This window comes from Ailuropoda melanoleuca, chromosome 7 (genome assembly GCF_002007445.2).
Source record: "Ailuropoda melanoleuca isolate Jingjing chromosome 7, ASM200744v2, whole genome shotgun sequence".
In the NCBI taxonomy this organism is placed as follows: Eukaryota; Metazoa; Chordata; class Mammalia; order Carnivora; family Ursidae; genus Ailuropoda; species Ailuropoda melanoleuca.
Genome location: NC_048224.1, coordinates 1,241,235 through 1,256,131, shown reverse-complemented (window position 1 = coordinate 1,256,131; position 14,897 = coordinate 1,241,235). Strand labels below are relative to the sequence as shown.

The following is a 14,897-nucleotide window of genomic DNA, read 5'->3' as shown; positions in this document are numbered from 1 at the left end:
TTCAGCCCTACCCTCATGCTTATTTTTAGATGTATATGGAATCACTAATTCCTGAGCCTTGCAGAGACTTGAGGGCTTTGTGTTTTAAGTGGCACTATTAAACATGGCTTTCTGCCACTGCCAGCTTAGGACTCAACTTCCTCAAGTATACCAAATCTTTTTCCATCCTATGGTTTTCTAGCTTTCATTTTTTAAAATACTGTCTTCTCTCTCATTTCCATGTCTTTGTATTTTTATACTATTAAAAATCATTTTTACTATAACTTTACTATAACTTAAGAATAGGGAAGACAGTAAATGCATGTGCTCGTTTCTCCCATCTTCATCTGGGAATCAAGCAACTGCTTCCCCAATCCAACCCCCTACCCCCCACACTGGCCCTCAACTTTATTGAGGTATAATTGACAACTAAAATTGTAAGATATTTAAAATGTCCATAATGGTGATTTGATATATATTGTGAGTGGATCCTTACCATCTACTTAATTAACAGATCTATCACCTCACATATTTATCTTTTTATTTTTTATTTTTTTGGTGAGAACATTTAAGTTCTATTCTCTTAACAAATTTCAACGATTTAACACATTGTTATAACTATGGTCACCATGTTTTATATTAGATCCTCAAACCTCATTCATCTTATAGCTAAAGTTTGTACCTTTTTACCAACATTTCCCTATTTCCCCCACACCCAAGCTACCAATTCTTATTCTCTGTTTCTATGAGTTTGAGTCTTTTTTAAAATTTATTTCACATATAAGTGATACCATGCAGTATTTGTCTTTCTCTACCTGGTTAATTTCACTTAAGGTAATGTCTTCCAGTTTCACCCATGTGAAACTTTCCTTCTTTTTCATGGCTGAATAATATTCCATTGTATATACATAGCACATCTTCTTTATCCATTCAAATATTGATGGAAACTTAGGTTGTTTCCATATTTTGGCTGGTAATTACTTCTTTTCTTTTTTTAAGATTTTATTTATTTGTCAGTGAGAGAGAGAGAGACAGCACAGGCGGAGGGAGAAGCAGCCTCCCTGCTGAGCAAGGAACCTGATGCGGGACTTGATCCCAGGACCCTGGGATCATGACCTGAGCTGAAGGCAGACACTTAACCAACTGAGCCACCCAGGCATCCCTGGTAATTGCTTCTTGTTGATAGGGCCAAATAAACACAGTGTAAAGAGTTTAAATAAACTTGTCTTGTTTGTGCACTTTTTGTACATGGGGCAGAATGAGAGGAGGTATCACACAGTGGTATTTGTTTCATAGGATTTATTACAAGTTCATCAAGAGAGCACAAATAGCATTACTCTAGAGTTCTATGTCATATATTTGAATATTGTATTCTAGTTCTCAAAGCATTTCCATGTATTTATCCTCTTTGGTTCCTGAAACAACTCTAAGAAGCAGACAAGGCAGGTGTTACTATTCCCATTTTACAATTGAGGAAACTGAAACTCACAGAGATTAATGACTTATCGAGAAAAGTCCAGCTTAGTGGCAGAGATGAGACTCAAACCCAGGCCTTAAAATGCCAGAGCTAATGCTTTTCTTTAGGTCTATATTTTCTCCAAGTGGTAATATTTCTGCTTTTATAACTGAGCCAGAATGATGTGTGACCCAATAGGATAGCATCCATTTCCCACATAGGGCCCAGATTGGCCAATAATGGTCTACATCGGTACCACCTGTGGAGGATTAAAGAATCATAAGATTTTTGGACCCTAACTCTAAGAGATTCTGATTTATAAGGTCTGGAGTGTGGCCCAAGAATCTGGATTTTTTAAATAGCTCCCTAGATGACACTGGCATGTAGCTTGATTGAAAGCTGCTATCCTAAAGGGCCTGGAAGTGGTCTAGAGGGATCCCCCAGTCTTCAAGGTGGGGATAATCAAATGCCAGTTCCCAGAATGTAACAATTTAGCTGTCTAGACAGCAGCCATCCCAGCCTGCCACAGTCTAAGCTAATAGTTTCTTCCCTTCTGCTCCTCCCTGTGGCCCTTGGCAGAGCTCACTTCTGCCCTCATTACCTGGGCTGCCCACTCACATCATGGAGACTCCCTTGCCAGTTCCCTCGGCTGCTCCATTTCAGTTTGTGGGACTTCAGGGACTCAACTTCCTGGAAAAATTAAATTGAAAAACTTCCTCCCCGATAACTTAGGACCTTGTGTGGAACTTAGCTCTCCTAGGAGCCAGAGGGAAAGAATAATAAGCAGCTGTACTCGTTATCTGATTGGTGGCCCCAGAAATGTTATTTCTGGCTCTCAGGTGACCTTCTAGCTGGAAAATAAAAACCACAAATACCTTTAGGTAAAAAAGGGAGCATCTTGGCATCATAATGCAGGTATATGTATATGAATGCGCAGTAATGCAGAGTGGAGGAGTGGAGAGGCCTCGTTTCTAGAATCTGAAGGTCCCCGAGCTGAAGAAGGTCAAAGAATGGACAGGGAGAAGGAGAAGAGAGCTGTACAGCAAGAGCTGCAGCATTTTCTTTACCACTGAGTAAAAGAAGACGGAGCCACTTGGCAGGGCAATGGGAGAGACCAGCACACACATTTTAGCATGAGAGACAAGAGCCCTTCTGGGAAAGAATTGCCCTAAGGAAGGAGTTGATACATGAATTTGTAAGCAATAACTTAGCCAGTGGAGGATGGAGATGACTTTGAGTACCGTGTGAGGTCCTCACCAGATCAGACAGGCATGACCCAGGGTACCTACAACTCCACAGACCTCTTTTAAAGAGTTTCTTCTACATAAGTCATTTTGCTCGTAACACAAAACCTCAAACGCCTAGCCAAGCAAATGGCCTGGAGTGGAAACCTAACCCAAGAGTTAGGCTAAAAGGAGAATGTGAGGAAGACTGGTATAAGAGTTCTCAAATGGGGAAGGAGCAATTAAGCCAGTCTGATTCTTCAAGAAATTTATTTAATCAAGGCAACAAATATTGTTTGTGCACCAATGATATGTAGACATTTCATTGTTTTTTTTTTTTTTTGAAAAGATTTAAAGTAATCTCTATACTCAATGTGGGGCTCAAACTTACAAGCCCGAGATCAAGAGTCTCATGTTCCACTGACTGAGGCACCAGGCACCCCGACATTTTATCTTTAAATTTTATTGAACAAATGCTTCTACTGAATGTGTTCTGTGCCAGACACTAATATTTTATAAATATTAATTTATTTAATTCTCATAACAACCCTGTAATAACTTCGGTGCTATTATTATCCCCATTTGAAGGTTAAAAAAACAAACAAACAAACAAACCGTGGTGCAGAGATAGCCTAACTAACTTGCCCCTAGGCTACACATTTATTGTGGTAGAGCCAGTCTTTTAAATTCTGTGAATATATCAATAAACAAAAGAGACAAAATTCATGTCCTCTCAAATTATTTCTACTGATGATTTTGGCCCAGACATTTGGAGAATCAGTGGTACTGGGAAGAGAAGCTAAAAAAATCAATGGTGAAGTCCAGCCACAAAAGCCACGTGGCAGGAGAGGCCTTAGAAGGAAGTATGAGGGAGGTGGTTGCAGATGATAGAAAAAATTAAAGATCAGTGAACTCAGGGTGAGGGTCCAACAGAATAAACAAGTCCCAAGAACATTCCAGTTCCCAGCCATGTTCATATCCATGAGGCCCAGATTCTTTTGAGAGCCCCGTGGGGTCCAGCTCCATGGCTGTGTTTTGCATTCTCATAACCCTGCAATAAAACCACCACAACTGAAGTAATCTGAGTGGATTTTTGTTCTTCACATTTTTAAGAGTTCCCAACATTCAGCCGTATTGATGAGGGAACAGAAGGCTAGCTGAGGACAAAGCAGAAACTGACCAAACCGCCCCCCCACACCCTCCCCACCATGGGGTGTACGTGACATTCCTCAGGCACTCCTGTCCCCTGAAGGACAACGAAGGAGTTAACCTATAGACACCACAATCCCTCAGTTTACAAATGTCTTAGCGTCTACAAGAACAAAGCATCTCTGTCAGTAAGCTAGCTTCCAGAAGGGAAAGTAGATACAATTGAATGTCCTTGTAATCTGCAGCCTCCAGGAAGTTCAGTATCTTCATGTTACTGCCTTAGGAGCCGGTAAATGGCCTTGACTTGACAATGCATCCTGTGAATCTTCTTTAACATATGAAAGTATTTTCTCAACCTCCCTTTTTCCTTACCTCCCCCAATCCCATAGTATATAATCAGCCACCCCTCACAACCCCGGGGCAGCAGCTCTTTCTGCCCACGGGGTCCTGTCCCCGTGCTTTAATAAACCACAATTTTGCACCAAAGATGTCTCAAGAATTCTTTCTCGGTCGTCGGCTCTGGACCACATCCCACTGAACCTCACCTGTCCCTCATCACTATGGAGCCCTAACCCATCACAAAAGCAAGGGCTATAAGAAACAAGACCCAAAAAAGGCAGCGTACACAGCTCAGTCTCCTTGACAGGTTAAGTGTATGACGTTGCACTATGAGATGAACACAGACACAGGAGAGAACCGGACAGGGTGACAGCTCTTCCTGCTTCATGGCAGGGTGGGGCTAGCAGAGTGATGTCACTGAGCATCAGCTTCAGCTGAGAATGGTGGCGGCTGTCCTAGCTCTACAATCCCCAACTTCAGAAAGGAGCGGGGCCCCAGTATAACCTCACTGCATCTCAGACATTACAACAGTGGCATCACCCACACTGGTCTGGGCATAATGTGGGGGAAGCTTTAGCATTATCAACAGGACACAGAAGAAAGGCCCTCTCCGTCAGCCTGGAGGGCAGTGACAGCCGAGAATGCTGACATTCTTGAAGTCATATTGGGGAACAAAGGAAAATGGCAGTTACCATGTGGAAGCCAAGAGGATTTATTTATAAGCCCATCAAGATGCCCCTTGGGGACTCTCAGAAATAATTGGGAAGCACTTGATAGGAGACTGGAATATTGCAATAGCATCTTATACTTAAGACAAAAAGTATGCTGTTTTTTAGATTTTCACTGAGAACCCACTTAAAAATACTTCAAAATTCAGGCTGATGAGACCAAGGGGAACAAGAATAATTCTTTTGATTTTCTATTGCCTCACCTTGGCCAATGCTGTGCTGCACAGGGAAGGTGATGTTTACTAAGGCTGTGCCAAATCCCCTTGGTCCTCATTCTCACTTCTGCTGTGTCTCAGGAAGCCACATTCCAGAGCAGAGAGTCAACACTCACACTGGTAGGGAACATTCAGCAGGAAGCTTCAGCAATCCCAATGCAAGTCGGAAGAGTTTCTTGGCAAGGGCTGGCTCACTGGAATGCAGTCCATTAGGCAGGAAAGGTGGCAGTACTTGTAGAATCCTAAGCTCTTTAGAGCTGGAAAGGTCCATAGGGATGGCCTAATTCCCTCACATCACAGATGGGGGAATTGATAGCAGTGTTTTGTGACTCTCTGCAGGAATTTCATGTGACCATGCCCTTCCCCCATATCAAGCCTTACCAGCTCCTCCTTCTGATTAGGGAACAGTAGGCAAGCTGAGGACAAAGCAGAAACTGACACCCTGCAGCCTCTCCCTCACTCTCCCTGGGATGTATTCCTCAGGTACTCCTGGCTTCCCTAAAGGACAAAGAAATAGTTAACCTATAGCTACCACAATCCTGCAAGACTTAAGTCTCCCTCAGTTTACAAATGTCTTAGCAGTTTACAGGAACAAAGCATTTCTATCAATAACCTAGCTTCCAAAGGGAATGTAGATAAAATTAAATGTCTTTATAATCTGCAGCCTCCAGGAAGTTCCCAACCATTTTAACGTTAATGTCTTGCTAGAGGGAAAAACAATCTTAACTTGACAATGGCAAGGCCTCCAGTATCCCTGTGAGTCTTCTTTAACATATGAAAGTATTTTCTCAACCTCCCTTTTCCCTTACCTGCCCAACCCCATAGTATATAATCAGCCACCCCAGGGCAGCAGCTCTTTCTGCCCACAGGTCCTGTCCCCGTGCTTTAATAAACTACCAATTTTGCTCCAAAGACGTCTCAAGAATTCTTTCCTGGTCGTCGGCTCCGGACTCCACCCCACTGAACCTCACCTATATTCCACAACCCCATCACTTCGATCCCTAAGATGAGTGCCAACCGCCCCCCCCCCAACACCTAAGCAAATTGGTTTTCTCATCTCACTTCCTTCCAGTTGAGTAAGGTAATACTTGGGAAAGCTCATCATTGACCAGAAACACCAACCTACATTAGGTGGGCTATGGAGCTCTCAGCACATGAAGCAAGGACTCCCAAGGTTGTAAGAATGAAGATGAAGGTGCAGATGATGAGGATGGTGATGGTGGTGATGATAGAGAATAGTAATGCTAATAACAGTTAGCAGCTCCCACTTTTTAAGCTGGGCAATTATGTCAATTACTTGATATATATTCTTTGACTGAATGCTTAACATCACTGTTAAGAAATAGGTATTATTATGCCCATCATACTGATGGAGAAACTGAGGTTCAAATGTCAAGAGAAAAACACCAGGTCACAAAGTTATTAGCGGTAGAGGGGAGCTTTGTACTCAAATCTGCATGACTGTAAAGCCCATCCCTCCTCACCTTTGGTTAGATGCTGCTCAATACCCATTTTTTCAGCTCAGAAAGGGCTGGAGGTCAGGTGTCTAAGGAGCTGGGCCACACTGGGCTGGGAGAGTGTTTCTACCTTAGTTCTCTGTAACTGGTTCCCACTGGCCAGTTCCCTCCCCCGCCCTCCTGCCACTTCCTTGAAGGTCCCAGACATTTTGTGTCATCTGGGGGAAAAAAACTGGCAACTCAAAAGTCTTCTTAGATTATAAAAATATTAGTCTCTTATTCAGTGGAGGGAATAAAACCTAGAGGCAGAAAGAGGGTTAGAGAATCAGTCTTGAAGAAAATCAAGTCAACATTTCCCATCCTATTCATTTTCTAACCCATTGCAATGGGATTCTAATTGCATAAAACAACTAATTTTGTTCATTAAGGTTCAATTAAATTAATCTGAAATTCAGGATAATGGCATTGTTGAACAGCCATATTAAAGATGAAACATAATCTCTCTTGACGCCATTTCCTTTGACAAAATAAAGGTCAGCTACTAATGAGCTGTGCTACAAGGTCTCTTTTATAAACGGCAACAAAGGGTGCAAATCTGTGAGCAGCAATTTTTATTATCATCAACAACCATTTCCTTTGTTATCAAGATATGCAGAAATTATTGTGGGGCCTTTTTTCTCATTCTGGCTTTGATGGGAGGAGGCATTAAATAAATAGCTTCATAATCGTATCACACTGGAGTCACACAGGGAGACCCTGCAGGGGGTGGTCTCAGAGGCTTGATGCAGGGCATTCTGTGGACTAAGCAGACATTTCAATTTTCGGCTTTTAACAGGCCTCAGACAATCCCTCCCCTAGAGTTCAAATCTCTGCTTCAGGGCAAACAAGAAGCCCTTCTCCCCACCTAGGTAGCCTAGCCCATGCCTTTTTCTGATCTAAGGAAGAAGCTATTCTCTAGAGTCAGGGAAGCAATGGACGGCCTGAGAGTCAGCCTCTGAGAATGAGCCTTCCCATCCTCTGGTGATATCTGGCCCTTTCCATTGGCAGCCAGCAGAATGGCTTGACTCTGCCATTTCCCTCCTCAGGGCCCTGCTGTGTTCACAGTTAACCTCCGTTGTTAGAATGTCTGCCCCTAGTCAGTAGTACTGAGACTTTCAAGCCTGGTAATGTTAAGCTAGTATCCGAACCTAAGACAAATGCCATCAGTCCCCAGCCCAGTGACAGCTAAGTCTGAGTGGCATTCAACCAGGCTTAGTGAGGGTCTGTTATGTGCAGGGGATCTCAGGGCATATGGAGGTGAACAGGGCCCTATATAGCAGGGGGTGAAGAGTGGGTGTAAAATAAGAGATCCACAGCTTTATCCCAAATCTGCAGAGCTAGATTTATTTCGTGTGAGTTCAGAGTTTTTAGTATTTTAGAAAGACAATTTCATACCTAACATCCCACATTATCTAACACCCAACATGACTATCCTGTAGTGGTATCTTTGAATATTATGTTAAATGAGATAAAGAATACAAACAGCCTCCTATCAGTTCAGGTCAGGTCAAGCTTCCTCCTAAATGACTTAGGAGTTACAAAAAATCTTCTGGGAGCAAAAGAACAGCCATCCAGGAGGGGAAAGTGCCCTGGGAAGCAAAGGGTGACTAGATCATCCACAATATTCCTGCGAGGGGTCAAGTTGCAGTGGACTGGCCGGGCTGACCTGTAGGATGTGAAAGTCTCATCAGTGAGTTTGGGGCCAGGCATTCATCTTTCTCCAAAGAGCTCCTGCAAAAGGGCTGTGCTCTAGTGTTCCCAGGGGCTGTTGGAACTAGAGCCACACTTCCCCACAGTCTCCTGGGCCCCACCTTCAAGGAAACTCTGTGGCCGGGGTGTGACTTCCCCCTTTGTGGTCTGTTTTCCACTAAGAAGACCCACACGACCACCGCCACACTCACAAACCTGGCCAAACCAACCTGGCAAGCCTTCATTTGACCAAGTGTGTATAGTCTTCTCAAATGGGTGAGTATATTAAATAAAATGTCAAGAACACTTCATACTCAAAATATAGTCTCATGAAAATATTCTCCTTATGCCTCTCAGTTTCAGAAATGTTCTTTAAAACACCATAATAAATGAAGACAGAATGAATACCACTGAATTCAAATTAAGTAATTCTGAAATTAGGGAGTAGTGATAGATGCACAACCTTGTGAATGTACTAAAAACCACTGGATTGTATATTTTAAAAGGGTGAATTTTAGGCTATATGCAGCCAATCTAAAAAAAAAAAACTTAATAGTTAAAAAAGTTGATTCAGTGAAATGACTTTCAGCTCCACTCCACTCTCATGACCATACCCTGATTCTTGTCAACACTCAACTGTAGAAATTATAAACGAATCCCTCTTCCTCTGTCCACTGCTTCTGATCCTGAAAACCTTCTCCATCCTCTCATACTCTGCCCTGCAGTTTAGCAGTTGTCTCAGCTCCCCACCGATACCGCAACATACTACACAAACCCACTGGCTTACAACAACACAATCTATCTTTTTAACTTTCTGAAGGTCAGAAGTCTGACATGAGTTTCACTGAGCCAAAATCAAGGTGTCAACAGGGCTGATTTCTTTCAGAGGCTTTAGGGGAGAATCTATTTCGCCTTGGCCACCCCTTAGTAGCCACCCATATTCCTTGGCTTCTGGCTCCTGCCTCTGTCTTCAAAGCAGATCACTTCACCCACTTCTTCCTTCAACAAGTCTGCTTTTCAGAAAGTCTCTGAACCTCTTGCCTCCCTCGTGTATGGACCCTTCTAATTATATTGGGCACATCCAGATAATTCAGGATAATCTCCCCATCTCAAAATATTTAATTTAATAGCAACTATGAAGTCCCTTTCACCATGTAAGGTAACATATTCACAGGTTTTGGGGATTAGCCTGTAGACCTCGTTGGCAGGGGGGAGGGTATTAATCAGTGTTTTACAGCCATCCATTTCCTACATCCCTCTATTTTCTCCCAGTCAATTTCCTCTTGACATCAACTACCTTTCTTTTTCAACCCAGACTAATGGGGAGGAAGAAACTATTCTCTAGCATCTTTAATTCTCTCACACCCTTTTCCATACACCAAACCCACTAGAAAGCCCCTTCCCAAAACAATTCTATCATCTGCCTTTTCTGCTTTTATAATCACGAATTCAGTCTCTGTGGATGAAATCTCCTTTTCTGTGTAAGATCAACCATTCCCCCTCTGCTTTCAATCTCTTTTCCTTCTTTCAGGATTCCTCCATCAATTGGTCTCTTTATATCTTCAATTTCTGGACCCTTGCTGTTAGCAATAAATTATTTTCTCTCAACTTAAAGAAAAAGTGAGGCCTCTTCGTTCTGGATAAGGGGGAGAAGACTTAGTTCTGGCTGCTCCTCCTGGCTAAGTATGATTATAAGTCATGGACATGACAGAACCACCGTAAGAAGACTATGAAATGTTGAAAGAAGCAAGAAGACTACATAGGGGTTTCAGGATTTAAGAACTACACAGGAATATGTTCTCTGAGTTTTCTTCTTATTTCCCATATATCCTGGACCTGGTCATGGAAAAGTCTGAAAACTGGAACCACCAACAGGCACAGGGGGAAAAAACCAAACCAAAACAAAAACACTTAAAACTGCTCCCTAGAATTGAAGGATCCAGAAAGGAACAGCTTAGCAGGACAAAATCCTTGTTGACAATATGGTCCCCAATCAAACATAATGAATGGTCCCTACCTGTATAGAGAGACCAAATGAAGAGTCTGGATTTCTGTCCCTCATATGGTGGCAGCAAGTGAGCCGGGATGATACTCCCCCCTCACCCTCAGTGTTGTGCTGGTGGAGACTGAGTGGGGAGTCTGGACTTCCACCTCTGTCCCCTAATTACCGAAGCCTGGAGGTCCTGGGTGGCATTTCCCTCCTTGTCAGCATGCTATCAGTGGAGACTGAGTGGGCTTTCCTGATAGTAGGAGGCAATGTTCCTCACTTTTTCAACTAGAGAATGGAAGGGTAACCTTAGAGAACAGAGATCTAGAGAAAGGAATTCTATAAATATGTACAAGAATTTGCTGACCGGCTCACACATGAAACTGATTTACATTAACTCACCAAAAAAGAAGAGCTCTGAAAACTAAATTGTCATTGGAACCACAGCCCGCAAAAGTAGGCCAGGACCTAAGCACTAAACCAAAACAGGGTGACTGCTGGCAAAAAGAAAAGATTTAAATATAATCCAAAGTCTTCTAACATAATATTCAAAATGTCCAGGTTATAATTGAATCATTTGTTGTGACAAGAACCAGAGAATCACTTGAATAAGAAAAGACAATCAACATACTGTAATACCAAGATGAATCAGATGTTGGAATTATCTGACACAGATTTAGAGTAGCCATCAGTAAAAAAAAGAAAGAAAGAAAGAAGCCATCAGAAAAATGCTTCCATGAATAATCATGAACTCTCTTGAAACAAATGAAAAAATAGAAAGTTTCAGTGAAGAAGCAGAAGAGAACCAAATGGGAATTATAGAGCTGAAAAATACAACCACCAAAATTAAAAATTCATTCAGTGAGCTCAATAATAGTTTGGAGATGACAGAGGAGGGAATCAGTAAATTTGAGGACAGATCAATAGAACTTACCCAATCTGAACAGAGAGAAAAGAGACTTAAGAAAATCATCAGCGGGGATACCTGGGTGGCTCAGTTGGTTAAGCGTCTGCCTTCAGCTTAGGTCATGACCCTAGGGTCCTGGGATCCAGCCCTGTGGTGGGCTCCAGTGCAGAGTCTGCTTCTCGCTCTCCCTCTGCCCCTGCCCCCACTCATGCTCTCTCTTGCTCTCTCTCTTTCAAATAAATAAATATTTAAAAAATTTTTTCATCTATTTAAAAAAAAAATTATCAGGACCCATGTAACAACAACAAAAGACCCAACATTTCTATCACTGAAGTCCCAGATGGAGAGAAGAGTGTGGAATTAAAAAAAATATTTCAAAAAATAATGGCTAAAAATTTCCCAAATTTGGTGAAAGGCCAAGAAGTTAAATCCCAAATAAAATAAACCCAAAGAAATCAAAGCCAAGAAACATCATGTCAAGCTTCCAAAAACTAAAGACAAAGAAAAACATCTTGAAAAGAAGGGGAGGGGGAGAGATGGAGGCAGGAGATGTCTGTCCAATAGGGAACACCAATTGGAATGTTAATAGATTTCTCATCTGAAATCACTTGAAATGCTCTCATCAAGGTCACTATTGGCCTCCTAATAAACAATTGCATGATCTTGCTTGGACTTTGCAGCATCTTCTGCCAACCGCTCCTCCTTTTAGAAACATGGTCTTCCCTTGCTGTCCGGGACGTCGGAGCACCCTGGTTCCCCCTTTCAGGGGTCATTCCCAGGCTCCTCTTTTTCTACCCATCTGTTTAGCTATCCCAGGGTTCTGACTGCTTCTCATTTGTTGTCCTCTTCTCACAGGACATGCTCTCTCTCACAGTCTTGCCCACTGTTCACCTAGATTTTATTTAAGTCAGGTTTACTGAGGTGATATTTACATCTAGTAAAATTCACCTATCAGTGTTCAGTACTATGAATTTTGACAAACATATAGTCCTGTTACCACCACCACAATCAAGAAAAAGAATATTTCCACCACCCCCAAAAAGCTCCTTTATACCCCTTTGTTGTCCGACCCCTCCTCCACCTCCAGTCCTTGGCAAGCACTGACCTTTTTTCCATCCCTACAGTTTTGCCATTGTCAGAAGGTAGATTCCGTGTATTTTTGAACATCTGCCAATAAAAATGACGCCTTCCTCATTTATACCTCTAGTGCTAACCTGTCCTTTGAGCTTCAGAGTGGTCTATCCAATGTCTTTTGTTTGGGTCAGGTTTAGAATCCTTTTTTCTTCATGCATCAAGAAGGTTAAGCGATTTAGAAGTTACTTATCCTCTCTGAGCCTTAGTTTCCTTCCATGAAAGCAGGTAACGCTACTTTGTTGATTTCTTGGGGAGGTTAAACAAGGTAAATAAATGCCACTAAGGAGCCTTCCAGGCTCGGTATTCACAACAGATACTCAAGACATTGTTAATATCAGCTGTTCTTGATGAAGTTCAGTTTCTTCAAGGGTCCTGCACCGACTGAGGATGGAGCATGGAGTTTCTGAGTTGTCAGTCCACTTGCTGGAGAGTTCAGGCTTCCTCGGAGGCCAGGAATCCTTCTCCCCACTGACATATAGTCAGTGCTATATGTGTCTACAATATACTGGGTGAAAGAATGAGTAATATCAGCAATGACTGCAAATCTGAATTCTCAGACAGAGTTTGTAGTACAATTGAGTTTTGCAATCAAACAATTACTTCATGTAATGAGAATGCCTCTAGTTAGCTTCAAGTTTATGAGGTGACTAATATCTGAAATAAAGTTTCATTTCAGGTCCCTTTTACTTAAAGGCAAAGGCAAAAAAAAAAAAAAGTGCAGCATACACTACTCCAGTGTGATTACTCACAGGACCTCCCAGCTACTTACAGTACCATATGCATTTCAGCCTTGTTTCACGGATGGGTACAGGGAGAAGTGGCAGACCCATTCACTCCTACATCTTTTTGTATTCTAAGCCTACATGTTTTCATATACTATTAGCCAGTAGCAATTCATAATGTATTCCAAGAAGCCATGTGATATTTTAGTGGATGCTTCTTCTCAGTTTCTCTCTAGATGAACTAAACAAAAGTACCTTAATAAAAGTAAACTTAAAAGAATCACACTGTTCTCATTTCAAACACACAAAAAGGAACTAAAGTGTTGTGAAATATGCCAGGCAGTTTTTATTAATCTTCTAACCTCCAGAGAAAGGGCTTGCAAATAGATTTACATTAGAATTGTCACAGCTAGCAAATTTTTTTAATACCAGAAGCTAGCCTTCAACTGATTTCATGCTACACATACACACGAAAAATGCAGTTAGTGTAATGCAAAGAAATTAAAATTACAATTGAAGTGTCATACAGTAAGTGAAAAAACTTCAATGATCTGTCTGGTCGTAGAGCTAATAATGACTTTATGCAGAGTGCAGTGAAACAAAGGTGTCTTTCTCAAGAGCCAGAGTGCATCTGTGCCCAGCACTATTTTGCTGAGGCCGTATACAGCTGTACTTGGTTATAGGAACATTAGTTAAGTAAGCCTATAAAAACAGCTGTCTTTGAGATCACATAGGACTCTGCACATTTCCTCCCTGTGGCAGCCAATCAGAAATCTTGCTGACAGGCAAACTTGTACAGAACAAACGATCCTATTTAGATTAATTCTTCTTAATGCCTTGCACAGGCCTACTTCCCTGGCATATCCTGGGGTAGGCAGGTCAGTTCCATTCAAAACCTGGAGATAGAAAACACAAGCTTGATTACGCGATAAAACATATGACGATTGGTAGGGAATGTGGAATGCTCAATCCCTGTAAAAGTAAGACTGGTGGGCTCTTCCCCAGCTCAGAGTTCAGGCATGAGGCACTCTGGAAAATGAGCACTCAGCCAGCAGGCAGTCTGGAGAACTGAAATTTAACTGTGGTTCTGTTATTACAGTTTCAGTTCTTTACTCTCTACCCGGTAACATGATACATCCTCACTCTTTGCCATGAAACTTTGAAATGCCCTGGAATCCTTGGCTCTGGGCTTTGGCCCGTAGGACGTTAACCGACACCACAGAGCGGAATGAAATGAGGCTTACTCGGCTGGGCTCACTCGCTCTTCGGCCTTTGCCATTGACATGAGAAGAATACACCTGAGCTCGTTCACTGGGTCCAGTGGGACGACGGGAGACATGTGGAGCAGACATGTGAGCTGGCCCAAGCCAAGGTCAGCACAGCTGCTGAGCCAAGCCCAGCTTACACCAGCCAGCCTGGTCCTCCCATGGTCCTCCCATGGCTGGCCGTGGAGATTTAGCAGCTGTTTGGAATACAGCATGACTGTGACCATAGTTAACTGAAGCAGTCACGAAGGACTCTGTGACCCCGGGCAATCTCTTCCCTGCCTGTCCTCCACAGCTCATCTATAAAGTGAGGGGGGGCATTGGAGGGTCCATACAGCCTTTCCTAAAGGTAACCGGGGACCAAGAAACCTGGGATGAAAAAAGCTCCAGACTCTAGGTGCTCAGAGTTCAAGGCCTAGAAGAAGCTGAGGGAAACACCAGCTGGCACTGTGGGCAGAGGAGACTTTATGCCCAGTGAGAGGTCTGAAAGGTCTGGCGATGTGTCCAGTTATGTAAAAAGTCTGTGAATGAAGAAGAGCCTGACAAACTTTTTAGCCAGCTCCTAAAGAAAACTTGTTTTTCTGTTGACTTAAACATAAACAAAAAAG

At 42.5% G+C, this 14,897-nt stretch overlaps 1 long non-coding RNA gene across 1 annotated transcript; it reads right to left on the bottom strand.

The window, feature by feature from the left end:
* Window positions 1-7,134: 7,134 nt before the first annotated feature.
* On the bottom strand, window positions 7,135-12,461 carry LOC117802916. The gene is made up of 2 exons (XR_004626423.1): window positions 12,274-12,461; window positions 7,135-7,340 (listed from the first exon to the last, which is right to left on the bottom strand). It is a non-coding gene; the product is annotated as an uncharacterized LOC117802916 (long non-coding RNA).
* Between the last annotated feature and the right edge of the window lie 2,436 nt (window positions 12,462-14,897).